This window comes from Eubalaena glacialis, chromosome 6, assembly GCF_028564815.1.
Source record: "Eubalaena glacialis isolate mEubGla1 chromosome 6, mEubGla1.1.hap2.+ XY, whole genome shotgun sequence".
NCBI lineage: Eukaryota > Metazoa > Chordata > Mammalia > Artiodactyla > Balaenidae > Eubalaena > Eubalaena glacialis.
The window spans coordinates 92,496,605-92,516,908 of NC_083721.1; the positions used below are offsets into that span (position 1 = coordinate 92,496,605).

The 20,304-nt window shown below is 36.7% G+C and overlaps 1 protein-coding gene and 1 pseudogene across 5 annotated transcripts in view; one reads left to right on the forward strand and one right to left on the reverse strand.

Moving 5' to 3' along the window:
- The window catches only part of LOC133093777 (leptin receptor gene-related protein-like), a 60,829-nt pseudogene extending 41,256 nt beyond the window's left edge, over nt 1–19,573 (forward strand).
- Nucleotides 1–20,304, reverse strand: part of NAALADL2 (N-acetylated alpha-linked acidic dipeptidase like 2) — a 1,520,504-nt gene that overhangs the window by 484,820 nt on the left and 1,015,380 nt on the right. The gene's annotated exons all lie outside the window — the stretch shown is intronic.

Consider the following 20,304-nt stretch of genomic DNA (forward strand, 5'->3'; position numbering starts at 1 on the left):
GATAATTGAGGTTTCTCCTTCATGAAGTAGTGATCACTCTTAATGCCATGATGATATGAACATGCCATTGAGTGGCAAGGCATTATAATATTTTTAAAAAACATGTAGGATGGGCCTCAAATGCAGTCAATAAATGTAATCACAGGCCTGGAATTCTGGCTCCTCTAGAGCATAACTATATTTGCTTTGGGATTTAGAGCAAGGAGAAAAAAAATCTATTTGGTGATGCTTGCTTTAATCTACCTGGTCTAATGACTGTTAAGTCCCAAGTTCATACTGGAGAAGTATTATTTACCCAGAAGAAAAGAAGGTAATAAAATGTTAGTGTTGTATCTTTTGAAAACGAAAAGATGAAATGGGATTTACATGTAAATGTCTTTGTGTGTGGTTTTTTAATGCACTGAACATTACTTATCAAATATTGGTCATATTACAATCTTGCCATTTTTGTAGCAAGATCACAATACCTAAGATTAAGAGAATAAGAAATCAGACACTGCAATGCCTCTTAAATCAAAGTTCTACAAATTATGTTATGAGGTATAATCTGGTATACAGAAGGCATACTTTTAAAATAAAAGAATTCATTATAAAAGATGTATTTCAGGTGTTTTTTTCTTGGTTGCCTATGGTCCAAGGGAGTTTACTTCCAAAATGAAAGTCTTCCCTAACTTCTGACTGAGGGGTAAAAGGTGAAACCCATTCACCCAGTTTTGGAAGGCCCAGAACTAAGTGGCTTTTTTCCTTTTCAGAAGGGAATATTTCTGCAGGTGACAGAGGGAAAAGCATATATCAGAAGAAAAACCAATTGTTCAATGAATCGTTTAGTAGTCCTTAAACTGAAGATTACTAACCTTCAGACTAATATCATAGCTGGCTGAATTTCGTAAAATCAAGTCAAATGAATTTGGCAAATACATATTGAACTCCTACTGTGTACCAGGTGATGGAGTAGGCCCTAGTCTAAAAGAGGCTGGTTACAGGTTCAGTAGTTAAATACTACTAAACTCTGGAAACAAACAGACCTCTTCATGTATCTGAGCTTAACAGAGTCTTCTCAAGATGTTAATATTTCATGTTCGAAGAAAGAAAAAGACTACATAGATTTGAAAAACATATTTAGAATATGTTTGCCAAAAGATAGAAAACCACTAAAATAGTCGTCATCAGAATTATGCAATAACAATAATTATACTGCTAACATTTATTAAGAGTTGTGCTAGATCCTGGGTTAAATGTTTTATATGACTTATTTAGTCTCCACATTAACCCTTTGAGTAAGGTAATACTGAAAACATAGTATTATACATAAAACAGTATATAGCACAGAAATTTTTCAATCAATAATGAATGGATAAAATATCCCCATTTAAAAAGGAGGAAACTGACTTAGTGGGCTCTCTTGGTCAAAGTCACTCAGCTTGCAAGAGTTCAAGCTTTAGTTTAGTGTGGTAAACACCATGTTAGAACCATACACTTATTCACATGGGAGTAGAGAGAAAGGCTCCCTAACCTAGACTGGGGAGAAGGAGGAGGTCATGAAGAAGATGAAACTTCATATTGCTTTTTCCCAAAGCAAGAAATCTGTGTATTTATTACACTGTGTTCTGATGGTCTGCTGGTATGTCATCTTCCCTAATTAAACTGTCAGTCCCCTGAAGCCTTTAATATGTCTTAATCCATCTTTACTTTTTAGTGCATTGGGTCATATCTTATACAGTGTAGGTAATAGAGACGATTTTGCTGACTGGATAAATGACCAAGGAGAGAGTGACTTTGATTAACCAATAGATCAAACCTGCACTGCATGGTGGCCCAGACATGGGGGTATTTTCTAACACTTTACTGAAAATAAACTACATTGAATGAAGATCATGACTTACAACATCACTGTGTTTTACCCTGTATGCATAAGGTCATGAGACATATTCATCTTTCTAAAAAATATTCATCTTTCATATTATATATGATTACCTAGGAAGATGGTCATGAAAGAAAAGATATTTGTCACATATATGGGTTTTATTTTATGATTTAATAGCAAGATTCCATTGCTATTCATCCACAAATAAAATGTACCCATCTACCCACAGTGAGTTGTTTATTGAATACAGCAAGATTGATTTTAGCTTGTTTTGGCAGGTGAAAATGAACACCATGCCTTGTTCCAATGCTTGGTAATATGCAAAGTAACAAAGGAACTAGAACAGAAACAGTTCATATACTTCTTAGGAGTCAGAGGTCAAGGATTGGTTCATACTGTCATTTCATTGCCCATAAAATATAATACAGAGAAGTTCAGTGAGACTGGCAGGTGTTATTATTGTAGCAACTTATAATATTTGGAAACAATGGTCTTTTTTATAAGTGGGTTTAGCTGTGATTGCTACCTTGTATAACCAAAGATTGCACAGATATCATTTTAAGTAATAACATGTTAAGTAATTTATGCTTAACAACAGTAAATGAAAGTGGCATCTGAAGTTCTTCCTTGATCTTTGCTGAAAATACATACCAGGCACGTGGTCATCTTGAATTTTTAACTCACAATAATGGAACAGTCTTCTAGAGACTCAAGGCCATTGTTTGGATCTAGGTATCCCTAAAGGACCACATCCTTAATGTATTGCCCTCTCTTTCCATTACTCTATTTTAATTTGCTAAAGGAGAGCTCTTGAGAAATCTGGCTGCACTTATCTACAGTATAGCATTTTGTGGGAAAGAACATCTCTTCAGGGCTTGATAAAAAAGATGAGTACAGTACAATCTAGGTCATAAGGCTATAGAAAACATTAGTTAATATAACTACCAGTTTATAGACTTGTGCACACATCTAGTCTCTGTTTCTTAATATATTGCGCAAAACACAGTGGATCTAAGTCAGTATCACAGCTTATCTTTTTCGTTTTGTTGTGTGTGTGTGTGTGCTTTGTTTCTTGTTTTTGTAAAAATCCTAACAGCTTTCAAAAAGAACCAAAGTGAAATGGATTTGTTAAAAAATCCAAAGTGATATGCATTACTTTTCCTTTACCTCAAAATAGCAAAGAGCATATTGGCTATCTACTTCTTGGGTATCTTCAAAATGAGCTTTAAAATTCTACCCTAATAAATTTCCCTGCAGATATGTAAATTAAGACTCAGCACAGACAGACAAATTGAGAGATAGTCTATAGAAGAATGAGCTTGTGCTCTAAAAAAATGTTAAGGTCATGAAAAACAAACAACATTTTAAAAAGGCTGACACCTCTCCAAAAGAGTGGTTGGAATGGCGAGGCAGCTATAAAGGATATTTTTAGGATAACTGTCAAAATGTCAGGATGGTCAGTGGGTTGAACAAGAGTATTATATCAATATTAAAATTTACTGATTTGATCATCAAACTGTAGTTGTATAAAAGAATGTCCTTGTCTTAGGAAAAACACAATGAAATATGTAGGATAAAAAACTGAAGTCTGCAACTTCCTGTCAGATTATAAGACAATTAACTCTCAAATAATTTAGAGAGAAAGTGTGCTTGAGAGAGTGTACAGAGTGAGCATAAAATGATTAAATAAATGGGACAAAATGTTAACAACTGGTGAATCTAAGTAAATGGTGTGCATTTTTGTGATATTCTTTCGAACCTCTTGTGAAATGAAAATTTTATTTTTAAAAAAATTGATAAAAAGAAAAATTTGTAGCAGTAAAATTTAAACTAGTATTTCTCCAAGAATAATAATAATTAAGATAATACTTTGTTTTTGCATATTCATTGACCATTAATAAAGCTTCCAAATAAGCTAATTTGTTTGACATTATCATTGGAACAAATCTAAGACGACAGATGTCCTTAGTCCCATTTTTTTTTTTTAATTAATTTATTTATTTTTATTTATTTTATTTTGGGCTGTGTTGGGTCTTCGTTTCTGTGCGAGGGCTTTCTCCAGTTGCGGCGAGCGGGGGCCACTCTTCATCGCGGTGCGCGGGCCTCTCACCATCGCGGCCTCTCCCGTTGCGGAGCACAGGCTCCAGACGCGCAGGCTCAGTAGTTGTGGCTCACGGGCTTAGTCGCTCCGTGGCATGTGGGATCTTCCCAGACCAGGGCTCGAACCCGTGTCCCCTGCATTGGCAGGCAGATTCCCAACCACTGCGCCACCAGGGAAGCCCCCTTAGTCCCATTTTAAAGATGGAGAAACTTGGAAACAGAACTACTTCAATCCTTTAGTTTGAAAGATTTTGATTTGTAGTCCTTTCTGAAGTAACTACACCACAGACTGTGCAAATTGCCCTCATTTAGGTCATGAAGGCAAGCTTGTGGTTTGTCCTGTGCTCACTAACCAGCTATCAAGCTGGAAGAATTCGGGTGGTTGCAGATCACTAAGCAGCTCTATAATTTAGAATCAATCTTTTAAGCTGTCTTGTCTATTTTCATAGCATGCTATCAGTTTTCATCCCAAAGCTGTGCTAGCTCTTGGCATGATCGATAGTGCAGGTGCACAGTTTTAGGAAAGAAACAATAGGAAACCCTATTGTTTTATGCTGCATTACAAACAGAAAAGGGAAGAAAGAAATCAATGTTAGACAAGTAGAATAGAGAAAATCATTAGGGAAATAAATTTCATTTTCATGCTTTCAAGAATTACATCAAAGAGTACTTGAAAAGGTATAGGTGTTCTTTGGGGAGAGAAAGCAAGAAAGGGGGGAGGGTCTAGAAATGCATATTTCCAGAATTCTTATCTCATGAGAATATAAGACTTGTCTTCTGAATTGAGAATACTTTTCCTTATTTTAAATTACTTGATGTATCTTGGTTTCCTTGTGTATGAGGGCAAATGTGAGAGAACAAAGTTCTCTATGTTAGCTCTTTTAAGAAATGTTATTACATCCTATAAAGTAGTAGTCTCCAAAGGTAAATGCAATTCAGTGGCTGTACAAGATAATCCACTGAGCTCTGGGTAGAAAAAAAATATATCTAAGTAGGTAGGTAGGTAGATAGATAGATAGACAGACTTTGTTTTTACATAATATGTTAATATAGTAGTACTGGCATATTATTAATGTAATAGTATGTACTATTTTATTTATTTACATAAATAAATATACATATGTTGAGGATACTTGGTCAAATATTTTTAAACAAATGGTGTGTTCATAAAAGTAGTTTGGAGACCACAACTTTAGTATTCCTAAATAGTATTGGCTATCAAGGGGAAATAAAGAACACTAAAATTTAACATTATATATGTAAGTCTAAGTGTTATACATATAAAAAATTATTAAACAGAAACTTCAATTAAATAGATTCAGGAGACCAGAAAGAGAAGTTTTCATGCCCGGCAACAGTAGCAGTGCCCAACAGGAAGAAGAAAGAACTTTCTTCATTCCTGGCAAGGGCTCAGTCAATGAAAAGCCCTGGATTCTTTGTTTACTACAGCCCTGCCAACTTCCTTTTCATCTCTGTAGAAGACTTCTTCCCTTGCCGTGGGGGGACTTTCATGTGGCTCACCATGGTTGCAGACCCCAAACTACAATTCTCTGTTGATTCCAGATTAAAGCCACCTTTGCTGGAGAAATATCTAGCAGTCTATTTATTTCAGTTCAACATTGTGGTGGCAGATACAGGGGCCAGAAGGGACTCCCAAAGGCTCCAGCATTGGTGAGTAAACAGGTGTGGTACCCACAATTGAGCCCACTGTCCTTGCTGCTTTTCTTGCTGATCCTGGAATTTGAAGGTATGTCTTTTTCCTGGATCCAAGCTCCTGCCCTCTTTGCAGGTGAAGCTGTCCAGATTTTACCTGGGGTCTATTTTAAGTTTCTGCATTTCTGGTTAAGTCCTTGTTCTCTATGCAAGTACTAATTTGGCACTTTGGTCTGATTTTGAGATAAGACTGATTCAGTGAAAGCTGGTTGAAAACACATTCAGCCCATTTCTTCAGAAACAGGGGCTGCTTCACTGAAACTGTGCTCGTTTTCCAGCCTTCCGTGTATTCCTCTGGAATAGGGTATTCCCTGGAAACTCCCTGCAAAGCCATCAGCCTGGATCCTCCAAGACCAAGCTGTTTCCTTAGAATTGGCTGGTATAGCTTACAAGCTGTTTGAACTGAGTTGTTTGAGCTGTCAGCTGTTTGAAAATTGTTCTTTTACTCTAGAGAAAAAATTCCAGGAAGTGAGATCCCAGTTATTTAAATACTTTGAGGGAACTCCCATTACAGGGACCCTGGCCGATTTTATGTTTAAAGACTATGATCCTTCCTCATGTGCATATCCAGTTAAATGGGCCAACCTGACCAAAGGCAATTTAGAATACCAATGACCATTATGAGGAAATTTTGAAATCCCCAAATTCAGTTTTCTTAAAATCAAACTGGACAATAACAGCTCAAAGTTTTTCCGAATTATGTGAAATACTTATTTCAATTTGTATTGGGTTGGCCAAAATATTCGTTCGGTTAATGAATACATTGTTCAATAAAGTTCTTGGTGAAAATGAAAAATGTCTTTTATTTTTACTTAAAACTGAATGAACTTTTTGGCCAACCCAATATTTTGAGGATCTCCAACATTATCAGGAATCTAAAGTGACCTCTCATCCAAAAAAACATTTTAAGATTAACTGAGTCAAAACAAGATAAAATGGCTCCCAAAGCCTCAGGATCCTCTTCCTCAACTTCTTTGTCTCAGGCTCCTCCTTTGGCACCATCCTCTCTCTCTCCCTCAGCTCCTCATGGCCAGACTCTACCTCTGGTTCTACCTTCCTCTTTCCCTTCTACACCTCCTCTATATCCTCAATTCCCCAATACAAATTCTGTCAGCAAATCTCCACTGTTCTCTACCCACTCCCTTTTCCTTTGAAATTGCCAGAAACTGTCTCTTTAAAATTAAGCCTTCTGAGGATACAGAGGCTAAAACCCTAATTTCTTATTTTCCCTGGACTAAAGCTGAACTGCCAGCCATTGTCAAAGATTTTCCTAAAGTAACTGAAGATCCTCATAAATTTGCTGAGGAATTTATGCCTGTTGGTAAAGGCCAGGCCTAGCATTGAATGAATATGACTAATTGGGAAAATCCTGAAAGGTCTCTAGAATTACAACTGTTGGGGTGAACTGCTAACTCTTGTATGAGCAGGTTCAAGTAAGCACTTGGTGACTTCATTGAGCAAGTCCTAGGGCTTTTCCAAAGGCTGTTGACTGGAACAAAATTCAGGCTTGCACACCAAAATCTTATTAATCTGTTCATGACTATTACAATCAATTTAAGATTTTAAAATAAAATTCTGGAAGCCACTAGGGGTGGGTAGTGCAGTACCTGGGGCCTGGCAACAGAGGGGGGCCGTGACCACCCCCAGACCAGAAGGGGCAGGGGAGGGAAGTTCCTGAATGCAGAGGACCCCAACAGGGGCTGTCAGAAGACACCACCGCCATCACTTGTTGTGTTTTCTTCACTGCACTTATCACTGTTTAAATTGAAGCTGTTCAGTTATTTATTTATGCATTTTTGTTCCAACTCCCATTCCTGGAATCACCCCCAGGACAGCCGGGCCTCTTTCTGTTTGCTCAACACTTCATTCCCAGGGCCTAGACAGACCTTGGTGCATGGTAGGTGCCCAGTAATTATTCATGCCTGGTGCATTTAAGCACTCAATAAATATGTGTTGAATCAAAATATAAATACATAAATTAAATAAAATTCTGAACCTCCTTCAGGTGTAGATCACAGCAGTGTAGCTTTTAACTCTATGCTTATTAATAGGCTGAACTGAGATCTTTCCCTTCAAGTAAAAAGGGCCAGAATGGAATGGGAAACTATGTCTACTCCAGATTTAGTTAATCTGGTAAACCAGCTTTCTTATACTCTAGACAAGTCACCCTCAAGGAAGACCACCAAAATTCTTAAACATCAACTGTAACAAACAAAGGCACCTAAACAAAACCAAAATCCTCCTAGTTTCTGTTATTATTACAAATAAACAGGACTTTGGAGATATGATTATTACAAATTCAAGCACTACGTGCCTTTGGCCTTCTAACGAGCCTTTCCAATGTTCTCCCAATACTTAATGACAGAGCTCTGAGGAACTACAGGGACTCTTCCTAATCCTTCCTCTTAATCAGTTTAGAGAAACATTTCTCCAAATTGGGGATGAATCTCTGCCAGTCCTAATTGATGCTGGAGCCATCCTCTCAATGCTCAACTCCACTACTATAAAACAGCCCCTGCCTCAGAGTACTAAAGCAGGTCAAATAGTGGGGATCTCTAATGAACCTCAAGAGGTGTCTGTCTCTGAACTTATTGCATTTTGTTTAGGCCCTTTGAGAGATAAACACCATTTTCTCCTTTGTTCCTCTGCCCCATACATGTATTAGGCCAGACTTCTTAAAAAAGTATCATGCCAGAATTTCTTTCTCCCAACAGGGGGAAATAATTCTAGAATTTGACAGTAGTCATCAATGTAACCAGCCAGATGAATTAAATAATCCTCTGACAACTTTTGTTTGTTCCATCTCTGACAGTACTAGAAATGATTCTCAAAACACTGATTATTTGTCCCTATTGAATCAGTTACCACCTTCCTTATGGGTAAAATCTCCAAATGATGTTGGCAAAATTCACAGTGTACCTCCCATCAAGATTCATATAGATCCCTTAAAATCTCTTCTGATAATTAATTAATACCCTATAAGTAAAGAAGCCTTTCAAGGCATTAAGCCCACAGTAGAAGATTACAAGGCTTAAGGCCTCATAATCCTTTGTACTATCACCTGTAACACTCACATTTTACCAGTGAGAAAACCTAAGGGCTGAGAGCGAAGGTTCATCTACCACCTCTGAGCAATAAAAAACACTGTTATCCCTGAAATCTTGTTGTCCCTAACCCTCATACATTACTAGTTACTAACATCTATTCCCACCAGAAGTAAATTCTTTACTGTAACTGTATTATGCAGCACATTCTTTTGTATTCCAGTTGATGAAGGTAGCCAATACCTTTTTGCCTTCACTTGGGAAGAAAAACAATTTACCTGGACAGTAATGCTGCAGAGTTTTACTGAGAATCCTTGTAATTTCTTATAAATCCTGAAGGCTGATCTGGATGATATGACGTTTCCTTAGAGGGTCTACTTTGTTGCAATATGTGGATGATTTGCTTCTTTGATCTCCTTCTCAAGCCTCCTCACAGGAAGACAGAATCCACTTGCTAAAGCTTTTAGCCTTAAAGGGACATAAGGTTCCCAAAGAAAAATTGCAGTTTTCCCAATTCCAGATTTAATATTTAGGGCACCTGATATCAAAACAAGGGCTACATCTAGATCCAGATAGACTTCGTGTCCTATGTTTCCCAAAACTAAGCACCGATTGTGAGGTTTTCTCAGGTTAGTTGGTTACTGCCAAAACTGAATTCCAATTTCTCTTTTATGGCCAAACCTCTGTATGTTTTACTAAATAACCAACAACCAACCCAATTCAATGGGAAGTACCCAATGACATAGCCAAGGAGGCGTTAAAGGAAAGTGTGAAGAACACACCTGCCCCTGGGCATCCTAATTATTAGATTCATTTTTTTCTTGTTTGTATATGAAAAGGAAGGGAATGCCCTTGGGCTGCTACCCAAAAACATGGGGACCAACATCAACCCATTGGGTATTATAGCCAACAAATGGACTCTGTGGAATGAGGATACCCTCTTGCCTTAAAGCAATTACAGCCACTGTTTTCTTTGGTTAAGGCCACTGAGAAAAATCATTGTGTGATCCCCTTCAATCATTTTTATACCTCACACGGTAGAAGCCCTCCTGAATTCTCATCACATTCAATATTTATCAGCCAGCCATCTCACCTCCTAGTAAGTCCTTCTGTTAACTGCTCCTCATATAACTCTTTTACACTGTAGTAACCTTAATCCTACTACTCTCCTCCACTGCATTATGAACAAAGTCCCTCAGGACTGTTTAACACTGACGGATCACCTCCTGACTCCTCATGATGATCTACAGGAAATTTCTTTGGGTAATGCTGACTTCTCATGGTTCACTGATCATTCTTATTTAAAAGTTGACAGTGGCAAATATTGTGCTGGGTATGCTATTACAACTCCTTTTTACGTTATTGAGGCAGCACCTTTACCTAAGGCTACTGCAGCCCAACAGGCTGAGTTATATGCTCTTACATGGCCTTGTACTTTAGCCAAGGGCAAAACTGCTAATATTTATACTGATAGTAGGTATGCTTTTGAAGTAGTTCATGATTTGTGGATGTCATGGAAGCAATGTGGCTTCCTTATTTCCAGTAGAAATAACATTTAAAATGGCTTCTATGTTCAGGAATTATTGGATGAAATACTTTACCTGCTGCTTTAGCTATTATTAAGATTCCCAGGCACTCTAAACTTGACTCACCAGAAGCTAAGGGAAATCATCTTACTGACATTTCCACAAGGAATGCTGTTGTTAAAGGGACCAACAGCAGCCAAACCTCTGTCATGGTCCAAAGGGATATTTCCCCAAATGATAACTTAGAAAAATTGGCTAGAGAAAACTCAGAATTGGACTTAGGAAAGGAAAAATCAATACTGGAAATTTGACAGTTGTTGGTTTGATAAAAAGAGAAAGCTCTGGTTTGAACCAAATAATAACCTAGTCCTACCGGAGACTATAAAATTCCCACTCCTCACCACTCTACGTTCATTAAACCATTGATCTCCTGACAAGACAACAGAATTCATGAATCAATATTAGTAGGAAAACATTAGCAAGGCCACAAAAAATGCCTACTTCATTTGTCCCACTTGTCTGAAGTACAACCTCAGGAAGCCTGTTGATACTGCTACCAAATATTTTAAACTGCCTAATGGACTATTAGAGACCTGGGTAATGAATTTCACAGAACTTCCTCTGTCTTATGGACATAAATATGTTTTAGCAATGGTCTGGTATGTTTTCACACTAGAATGAAATAGTCTACTGCCTCTTCTTTGGCAAAAATCTTTTTGGAAAGACCTCCTCTCAAACTTCATAGTGATTAAGGAACCCATTTTACTGACCAGGTGTTTTGACAAGTCTGTGCTGTTTGGTCAGTTTACAACACTTTTGCTGATTTAGTAGAATGTACTAACAGCATTAGTAAGACTCAGCTCAATCTGTAGAAACCCTCGAAATACCTTGGGCAAAAGCACTGCCATTGGTCTTTCTAAATCTAAGATTCACCACTTTTGGAACTCGTAAACTCTCACCCTTTGAGACAGTCACAGGATGCCCAATGCATTTGGATCTTGCTTCTTTTGGCCCACAACTGATAAAAGGAAATATATTCCAATACTGCAAAGGCCTAATTGCTCTATTAAAAATAACTATGTTTTGGTAAAGTGATCTTTTCACAGCGAGCACTTGGGAGATGAAAACCTTAAGCATCACACCTTGCAACCTGAAAATTTCATCTACTGGAAAAGTTATCTCCAGAAGAACCCTCTACAACCTTGCTGGACAGTCCCATATCGGGTACTGCTAACCAACCTTTGTACTGCCAAACTCCAAAGAACAGACTGTTGGATTCACATGATAAACCTAAAGAAACACCAAATCCTGACTGGAACTTCACTTCATCTGGTGACCTGAAAATAAAGATTTCCTGCAATTGAAACAGATGACATCTGATAAGACAGCTTTCCTAAGATATTGAGACGAGGCCTGTTAGAAGTTTGTCACCAAAACTTTGATAATGATATAACGCTTCAGATGAACTCCAATGTCCATGATGTTGATAACATATAGGACTTTAGATAAAAAGTGCCTGAAAGTTCTCCCTCCTACCCCTCCTCATTACTTGAATATCATCTTAGTAGGTTTCTAATCTGTTTACTTTCCCTCCAACATGAGACACTACACCCAGGAAAGGTCCTTCCCTGACATCAAGGGACAAAAAGCCACTGAAACCAAAAAACCTGACTTTTGATGAGTGATGCTATCAGAGAAAGTTCTCAATCAAAAGGGGGAAATGTAAAAAAATCATCATCAGCAGCAGCAGCAGCAACCTCAATTAAAGAGAGTCAGGAGTCAGGAAAAAGGGAGCTCTCATGCCATATGATGACAGCAGAGCCCAACAGAAAGAAGAAAGACTCCTCTTCTTTCCTGGCAAGGACTCAGCCAATGGAAAGCCAGGACTCTTTTTTTTTTTTTTTTTTTTTTTTACTATACCTCCCAACTTCCTTTTCCTCCCTATAAAAGTGTTCTCCTTCCCTTGCCATGAAGGGACTTGCACGTGGCTCACCATGGTTGCAGACTCTGAAGTGCAATTCTCTGTTGATCTTGAACAAACCCATTTTTGCTGGAGAAATAACTGGCAGTCAATTTATTTCAGGTCAATATATATGATCAGGTGATGCATTCTTTCACTGAGCAAATATTCATTGATTCATTAGAAGCAGCAACATGTAGTAGCCAAAAGCAGTGTATTCTGGAGTCAGACTACCTGGGTTCAATTACAGACTCTAACACTTAGAAGCCATGCCATCTTGGGCAAGTTTCTTAACCTCTCTAGACTGCAATTTCCTCATTTATAAAATGAGGATGATGACTGAACTTACCTCACAGGGCTGTTGTGATGATTAAAAGGGTAAATATATGTGAAACATTTAAAGATGCTTGGTACATTGTTAGCATTCAGTAGATTTTTTATTGTTATTATTCATACAATTAATTTGACAAATATTTATTGAGTATGTAGTATGATCCAGGTACTGTGGTAAGCATGGGATTACGTGGTTGCCACATACAAGGCCCTGTATTAAGTTCTATGAGGAATAAACAGACAGTTCAGAAAATGACTCTGCCTTTGTATATATATTAGTTATCTATTGCTGTGTAGCTTAAACAGCAAATCTCTCATTTCTGCTTATTTACATGTAGTGAACTATAAAAGCAGTGAATTCTACTAATTAATACTCTCCAGTTCTTTCTCAATAATCAACTGGCAATAATTTTTACCACTATGACTATGGTAATAATTCTGGTTCTGTCAGAATTTTACTGTGTGGTTCATATTGTCTTGGCTGCTTCTTGCCTCAAGGCCCTTTTAATTAATCAGATATTCTTACTCTTTGCTTATGTAGAGAAGCAAAATTTGTCACCCCAAAATATACCTCTTTGGCATAAGGATTAATTTAGGGTGATTATTTTTAAGAAACAGAAGACTCGGGAAGTTTTTCTTGTTACCTCCCCTTAATAGCCAGAGAAAATTTAGATAAAGGGCTTGTTCCTGGAATAGAGCTCTCACCAGAGGTATTTGCAAGTCATCAGGGCTAGGAATGGTGGGGGAAACTTGGCAGGGGCTACAGATCAGGGTCCACTCTGTGTCCCAGTGTCTACGCAGGGCCCAGTGAACATTTGTTTGCCAAATATTTGTGTTTCTGTCTCCATGTGTATTGCCTTCCTCCCCTCTCTGAAGTTCTAAACCACTACCCCCAGCATCTTCTTTTGTCTTTAGCTGAAAATGGTATTTAAGGTGAGGATTTTGGCCATTTTATCGATTTACTCAGTTTTCCTGGGTCTCCCATGTATACATGCTATTATCAACTGTTTGATTTTCTCCTGTTAATCTGTCTCATATCAATTTAATTCTTAGACAAGCTAGAAGGACTTATAAAAGAAGAGAAAAAATTTCTTCCTCCTCAGCACCTATGTATTTTGGTAGTAGCTGAGCAATGTTCAGTCATTTTTCTCCTCTCCTGCCTGAGTGCACTGTGGCTGTATTTATGCTCTCTGAGAGCTTGTCTCTGGCGAAGGAATTCTCTCCATGATATCACCAACTGCATTCTTCTTTTTACTATAAATGGCAAATATTCCTATTCTTTGTATTCTCTTAGTTACTATAATGATAATTTTATGTTTTGAATGTGAGTTGGAAAAAGGCCTTTGTTGGTGTCCTCAACTCTCCTAATTTTACTGAAGACATTGATTTTGTATTCATTTGAGCAGTCGTCCTGGAATGTTATATTAGAAAATTTGAAGAGTACCTTCCATCTGGGAAGATGCTTTGTTTCCTTGATTAATTTAACTGCATCATTATAAATTAGGTTTTGTTTCTTTGGTTCTTCCATTAACAAAAGTGTGAGTGGAGATGTATCCTTCAGCTTTACACTTTGTACAAAAATAAAGTTTTAAATCATGCATTGCAGATTAATAGGAATTATTCATACTCGCACTGCTAAATCATAATCCCTCCCAATTTGTTTGTACAATGAAACATCATTGTTATCATCAGGTTTATTTTCCATAGGAAATTAAACATAAGCAGGAAATGCAGTGTTCCTTTTTCTCATTATGTAAAAGGAAAAAAAATGAGCCTCTCAGGCTTCATCTGGGTCATGTTGAACAGACCATGGCCAAGAACAGAATCTAGTGTCACACCAAGTCACATATCTTCATAACCAGGAGGACATTTTGACTGTGGTCACTGAATGACCATTCACTAATCTGATGAATCTGTCAAGCTCTAAGCTCCTATTTCATAATCTACTTTTGAGTATATTAAGAGAAAACGTTGATGTGTACAAATAGATCACATTAGTATAAATGAAGGTCCCCCCAAATCAACTTTTATTTAAAAGCATAAGAAAAAGAAAACACAAAAAGGAAAAAAGATGTTACTGATAAATGTCACTCAAATTACCTCAGTTTGCTAGTAAATTTGATTCTTGCTTTATCTACCTTAAAATGTAAATAAATCCTCAATACTAGATTCCTTTTTGAAATCATACACATATTTATATTCTGTATTCATCTCTGACTTTAGCCATAAAATATATAAGATAGTTTATATCTATAATGCAAATATATAGGTTATTATCTATTATGTAGACGTATTTACTATAATTTCTTTTAATAGAGAATTCCTTATGATTATTTATATAATATTAAATGGCAAAAAAAGATACATAAGCAATTCCTCCATAAAACAGGTTAACATAATCTTCTGAATTAAAAAAATACAGTGACTAAATCAGCTTTGGTAATCATTTGCAAAGTAATACAATTCCATATCTATATCATACCTTGTAAATGGATCTTAATAGATATGAACATGTAGCTTCAATATGCCATAGAAAACTTTACTGACCCTATGACAGGTGTGAAACTTTGTGATATTTCATTCTTATAAAAATTTTACTGTGGAAAATGTCAATGTATAGACAGGTAAAAAAACAGGACAATAAAACTCCAGGCAGCCATCGCCCAGCTTTAAAAACTCACCAGTTTGTGGCCGTTCTGTTTTTCATCTACATCCCACCTAACAGGATTATTTTGAAGTAAATCCCACATATTCTTTTACTTCAGTTTAAATATTTCATGGTATGTATCATTAAACAGAAAGACTTTTTCTATATTATATCTGCAATACTATTATGCCACTATGAAAAATTTAAGATAATCCCTAATATCATTTGTTTTTTTCTTAACTGTTATTTTGATTCAGTCAGAATCATGGAGTCCAGTTAGGCCCACACATTGCATTGGGCTGATAGATCATTTGTCTCTTTCATCTTATAGGTAGCCCTCCCTCTCTTAATTCCCTATGATTTATTTTTGAAGAATCTGGTCATATGTTTTGTAGAGCTTTTCACAGTATGGATCTTGCTGCTTCCATCCTCATGGTATCATTTAAAATACTTGCTTCTGTGCTCCATAACCTGATAGTTAAATCCAGAGTCCTGAACGGGTTAGATTCAGAGTTTTTACAAGTACACTTCACAGATGTAGAATTCCATCATGAGGCACATAATGTCTGTTTCTCTCTATCCCTCTTCTCCTCCCACTCTTTCTTATTAATGTCCACTGTTGCTTAGGGCCTAGATTCATTATCTCATTGGGGGATTACAGAATCATAATATTTTAATTCTATCATTCTTTCTTCATGTATTAGCTAGAATACTTCTATAAAGAAAAAGTGTTCCTGTGGCACAATTTTTTATAGGAAAGTTAGGTTAAATGCTTAAGTATTTCTTCTATTTACCCATATTCAGACTGATGAGTTGGTTCTCTAGCAACCTCTGATGGTCCCCAACAGATTTATATTTTAGAATCACTATGCATTCAAGGATTGTTTCACTTTTGAATATGTGAAACTCATTCAAATTTAGTTATCTTAGAGTAAAAATAAATAAATAAATAAACCAAGACCATATCTTCAGTTGAAAAAGATAATAAAAGAATAAAATTAAAATTCTAGAAGATTTGCCCAATATACTGAACGTGTAGTTTGTGTTAAAAAGCAGACATTCCCCAGTTTTTAGAAAGCTAATAGTACTAATAAATCGGCAATAAAGTAGAATAATATAATCCCACTAAATTTTATTTCCAAAGATCTACAATGTTTTGCCTTCTTACTATGTGCCAACATTTACGCCAAACCCTTTGTGTGATTTAACCCTGCAGAATACTCACAACTTTATAAAGAATAGATTATTACTAACACTTACATTTGAGAATATCTAGCCTTGTTAGAAAGGCTGAATGATGCTTAATATTATACTTATGCCCTGTTTAACCTTGGGTCCCTGAAATCCCTAGGGGATCTGTGAATGGCTCCAGGAGATCCACCATCCTTCTGAATTTATCTGTGTGCATGCACATTTTTCTAGAGGGACTCCGTATAATTTTAAACAAATTTTGAAAGGAAACCATAATCTCCCAAAAGTCAAGAATCAATGCAATATCTGGGTTGATCAACAAGAGTTTGATGAAGACATTGAGAACTGAGAATCTAGTTGATTTTATTTGTGCAAACATTCCACATATCTACCTGATATTAGAGGCAGTAGCTAGCCACCTTCCTTTGGATATATTTTTCTAATATGTATGACTTTATATCAAAAAACTTACAGAACCTCAAATGTATCTTCTACCTAAGTTGGAAGATGTTTTTCTGATGCCAAATAAGACTTAGTCATAGACATTGCTAGATGTTATGTAATCTAGACTTGAAGTTCCAGTAGGTATGCATCTGTTAATGCCATGAAATACAAAAATCTGTTGCATTTAATTATAAAGGAAATTCTTAAAACTGTTTCAGAAAATAAAGATCTATAAGGAAAACGCCATCATCATTAAATAAAATATAAAGACGTCAAATAAACACCATTCACTTTAATATATGCACTTGGCATGAATACCAGGCATAAACATAAGACTGATTTCTCCCACCATCCTTAACAATGAATGTCATGATAGACACACAAGTTTGCTGGTGATTTCCTTACATAACTTTTTTACATTACTCATATCAACTTTAGTCAGTTTCAACAATTATTGGTGCTATTTGAACTGTTTTTCAATGAATTTGCCATTTTTTAGTTTAATCTGTGCCCTTCATCCTACACTCTACCTCTAATTGTTAGAAATAAATCACAATATCAGATATTTGCTACTGATAGAATTTCAAAGGTACACTCAATGCCAACTTATTGACAGTTTTAATACTGTATTCTAAGTACAGATCATTCTTTTACTAACACACAAACCCACAACCTTCTTTGCCCTGATGGGTATTCTATTTCATTTCTGCTTAATGGTACTTTTTATCATTCTGTTCATTAGGATAATCATCCTGGAACCACTAAAATGAAACACACTAAATGAAATGCTGCGGGGGACAGATTACCAATATTTCTAATTAAAGATACTGTTGACCATAAGCTAATTAGAGTAAGCATGTGCATGATACAGAAACTATAAAAATATAAATTACTAGGATTAAAGGTAGTGTGTTAGTAGAAACTATCAGGCTATATAAGGTATGTTTACATTGAATTAAAGATAATATTGGGTTGGATTCGTTTCAGTGGAATTTTATTTTATTTTTTTAATTATCTAATTCCTGGAAAAGACCACACTTGGCAGAGTCAATATTTAGATCCAAGAAGGAATAGACACTGCATCCACAATCCTCACCCCTCTTTTTTTCCCCTTTGCCTCTGTAAGTTAAATGGAGAATTGAAATATTATCTCATTGATACAAGAAACGTTTAAACCTTCACTTAAATGACTCAAGTGAAGATTTTTTTTTTTCCTGCTTGAATGAATCTATTTTGTTTTTGATGGAGATGTCATTGCTAATGTCCAGGGTGAGGGGTAATATAAGCAAACGAATGAATACTCACCTTTTTACATTTTTCTAGACAACAACTGAATAAATCTTTCTTATTTTAACTTGAGAATGAAATTCTAGAATATATTAAATCTTAGTCTGGAAACTACAAGTTAACCCTTTGGAAAATAGAAGGATGGAAGAAGGGCAATTCTGACCATAGAGGTCAGGTCAAAGAACAGGCCTTGTTTGCCAGGGGCATGCTCTGTGACATCAAACACTAGCTCCAGGGAAGAGAAAAAATATTTCCTACAAGACACTAGGAAAAATATGTTTGTCTAAAGCTAAAATCAGAAGTCTTTAACTGAATTCTAAAGCAGAATGAAACATTTGAGATATAACAGTGAACTCAGAACTATATAGAAATATTTTCATTTTCAAAATAAGAAAACCAATAAATTCAGAAAACTTTGTTCTAATGAAGCCACTATTAAGCTTCATAAAAATCCTAGACAATATTTAAATATGTGATATGTAAGCATTTAGAGAAGCATATATGGATCAAAAAAGCCCAAACTGGTTCAATAAATACAAGGCATGATAAATCCCCCTCTCTCTTTTCTTCATTTATCTCTTTTCTTCTTCAATAATAATAAAAAGTTTAAAAAAATAATAAGAAGGAGAAGAAGGAGAAAGAGGAGGAGGAGAGGGAGAAGAAGAGAAAGAAAAAGATTTGTCTGATAGATACATAGAAATTTTAAAAAATATACTGATTTTATGTACAGTGAATAAGATGGGTAAATATCAGTTAGAACTCATAGAACAAAAGTACATTTAAAGTTGGTGGAATAAAGATTTCCAAAGATTACTATGAATGAAAGAATTATTGAAAGAAAGGTAATATGTTGAATTCTCGAGACAGGTAGCACAGTATTACTAAGGACAATGTACTAAACCACATGAAACAAATAAGAGATATTAGTGACTGTCTGCATTTAGGTAACCAAAAAATTACCTAAGTATGGGAGAGAGGAATCAAGGTTGGACAATAGTTCAGTTAAAGGGGAAAGAAGGGCGGGGCCGTGGCAAGAAGCCGGAAGCAGCCGCGGCCCCAGCTCAGGAGACACGGCGGGCGTTAAAGCTCTTGTGGCATTATCCTTCACTGAGGCTATTGGGCTGACTTTTCTTATGCTGGGATGTGCCTTAGAGGATCACGGTGTTTACTGACCCTTGTTTGTCCTGATATTCCACGTCATCTCTCCCATCCCCTATTTCATTGCCAAACGAGCAACATATGACTCCGATGCAACAAGTAGTGCCTGTCGGGAACTGGCTTATTTTTTCACTACCGGAATTGTTTCTGCCTTTGGATTTCCTGTTATTCTTGCTCGTGTGGCTGTGATCAAACGGGGAGCCTGTGGCCTGGTGCTGGCAGGCAATGCAGTGATTTTCCTTACAATTCAAGGTTTTTTTCCTTGTATTTGGAAGAGGAGATGATTTTAGCTGGGAACAGTGGTAGCACGTGCTTTATTCTGAAAAAATGCATTTAATTTCTTAGAATTCATACTGTATGTATATGTGTGCACATATGGCCTTTTACTATGAAATTTCATATGCGTTTTTTTTATACCTTTGTAATCATGTTCACTTTAAGGAGGACTACATGGGGAAAAGGTTAGTTTTATTCCCAGCCAGTAGATCTCTCCATTTACTCAAGTTGAATTATGTTATTTGTTTAGCTATTCATATAGTCATGGTGCTCTCAGAAAATGTTAACACAGTCTTGTAGACAGTTGCTCACTCAGTGTGCTGCATCTCTACCTTTTCCCGAGGGATGTGCTTGAGTGGGCACATAGCACTGGGGCTGTCTCAGCTCCGCTCAGGACTTCCAAGAAATACCTGTGGCCCAGAGAGACAGAGGCGGCTCCCTCTTTATGTTGCGGACTCTTGCTTCTCCAAGTGTGGTCCATAGACCAAGAGCATTAGCATCTCGAAGCGTGGTGCATAGGAGCTTATTACAAATGCAGAGTCTGGGGCCTCATCCTCAACCTAATACATTTTGATGAGATCCCAAGTGAATCGGATGCACATTAAAGTCTGAGAAGCGCTGTCATGAAGGAAGAAGCATTGCCTTCCCCTTGGCTGAACCCCTTAGCCTCTCTGGGCATTAGCTGCTTGTAAAAACTGTTTCCCCTGCCCCTCATGTTGAGGCCTACTTCAGACTATCCTTGGTATTTGTGAAATGTCCAA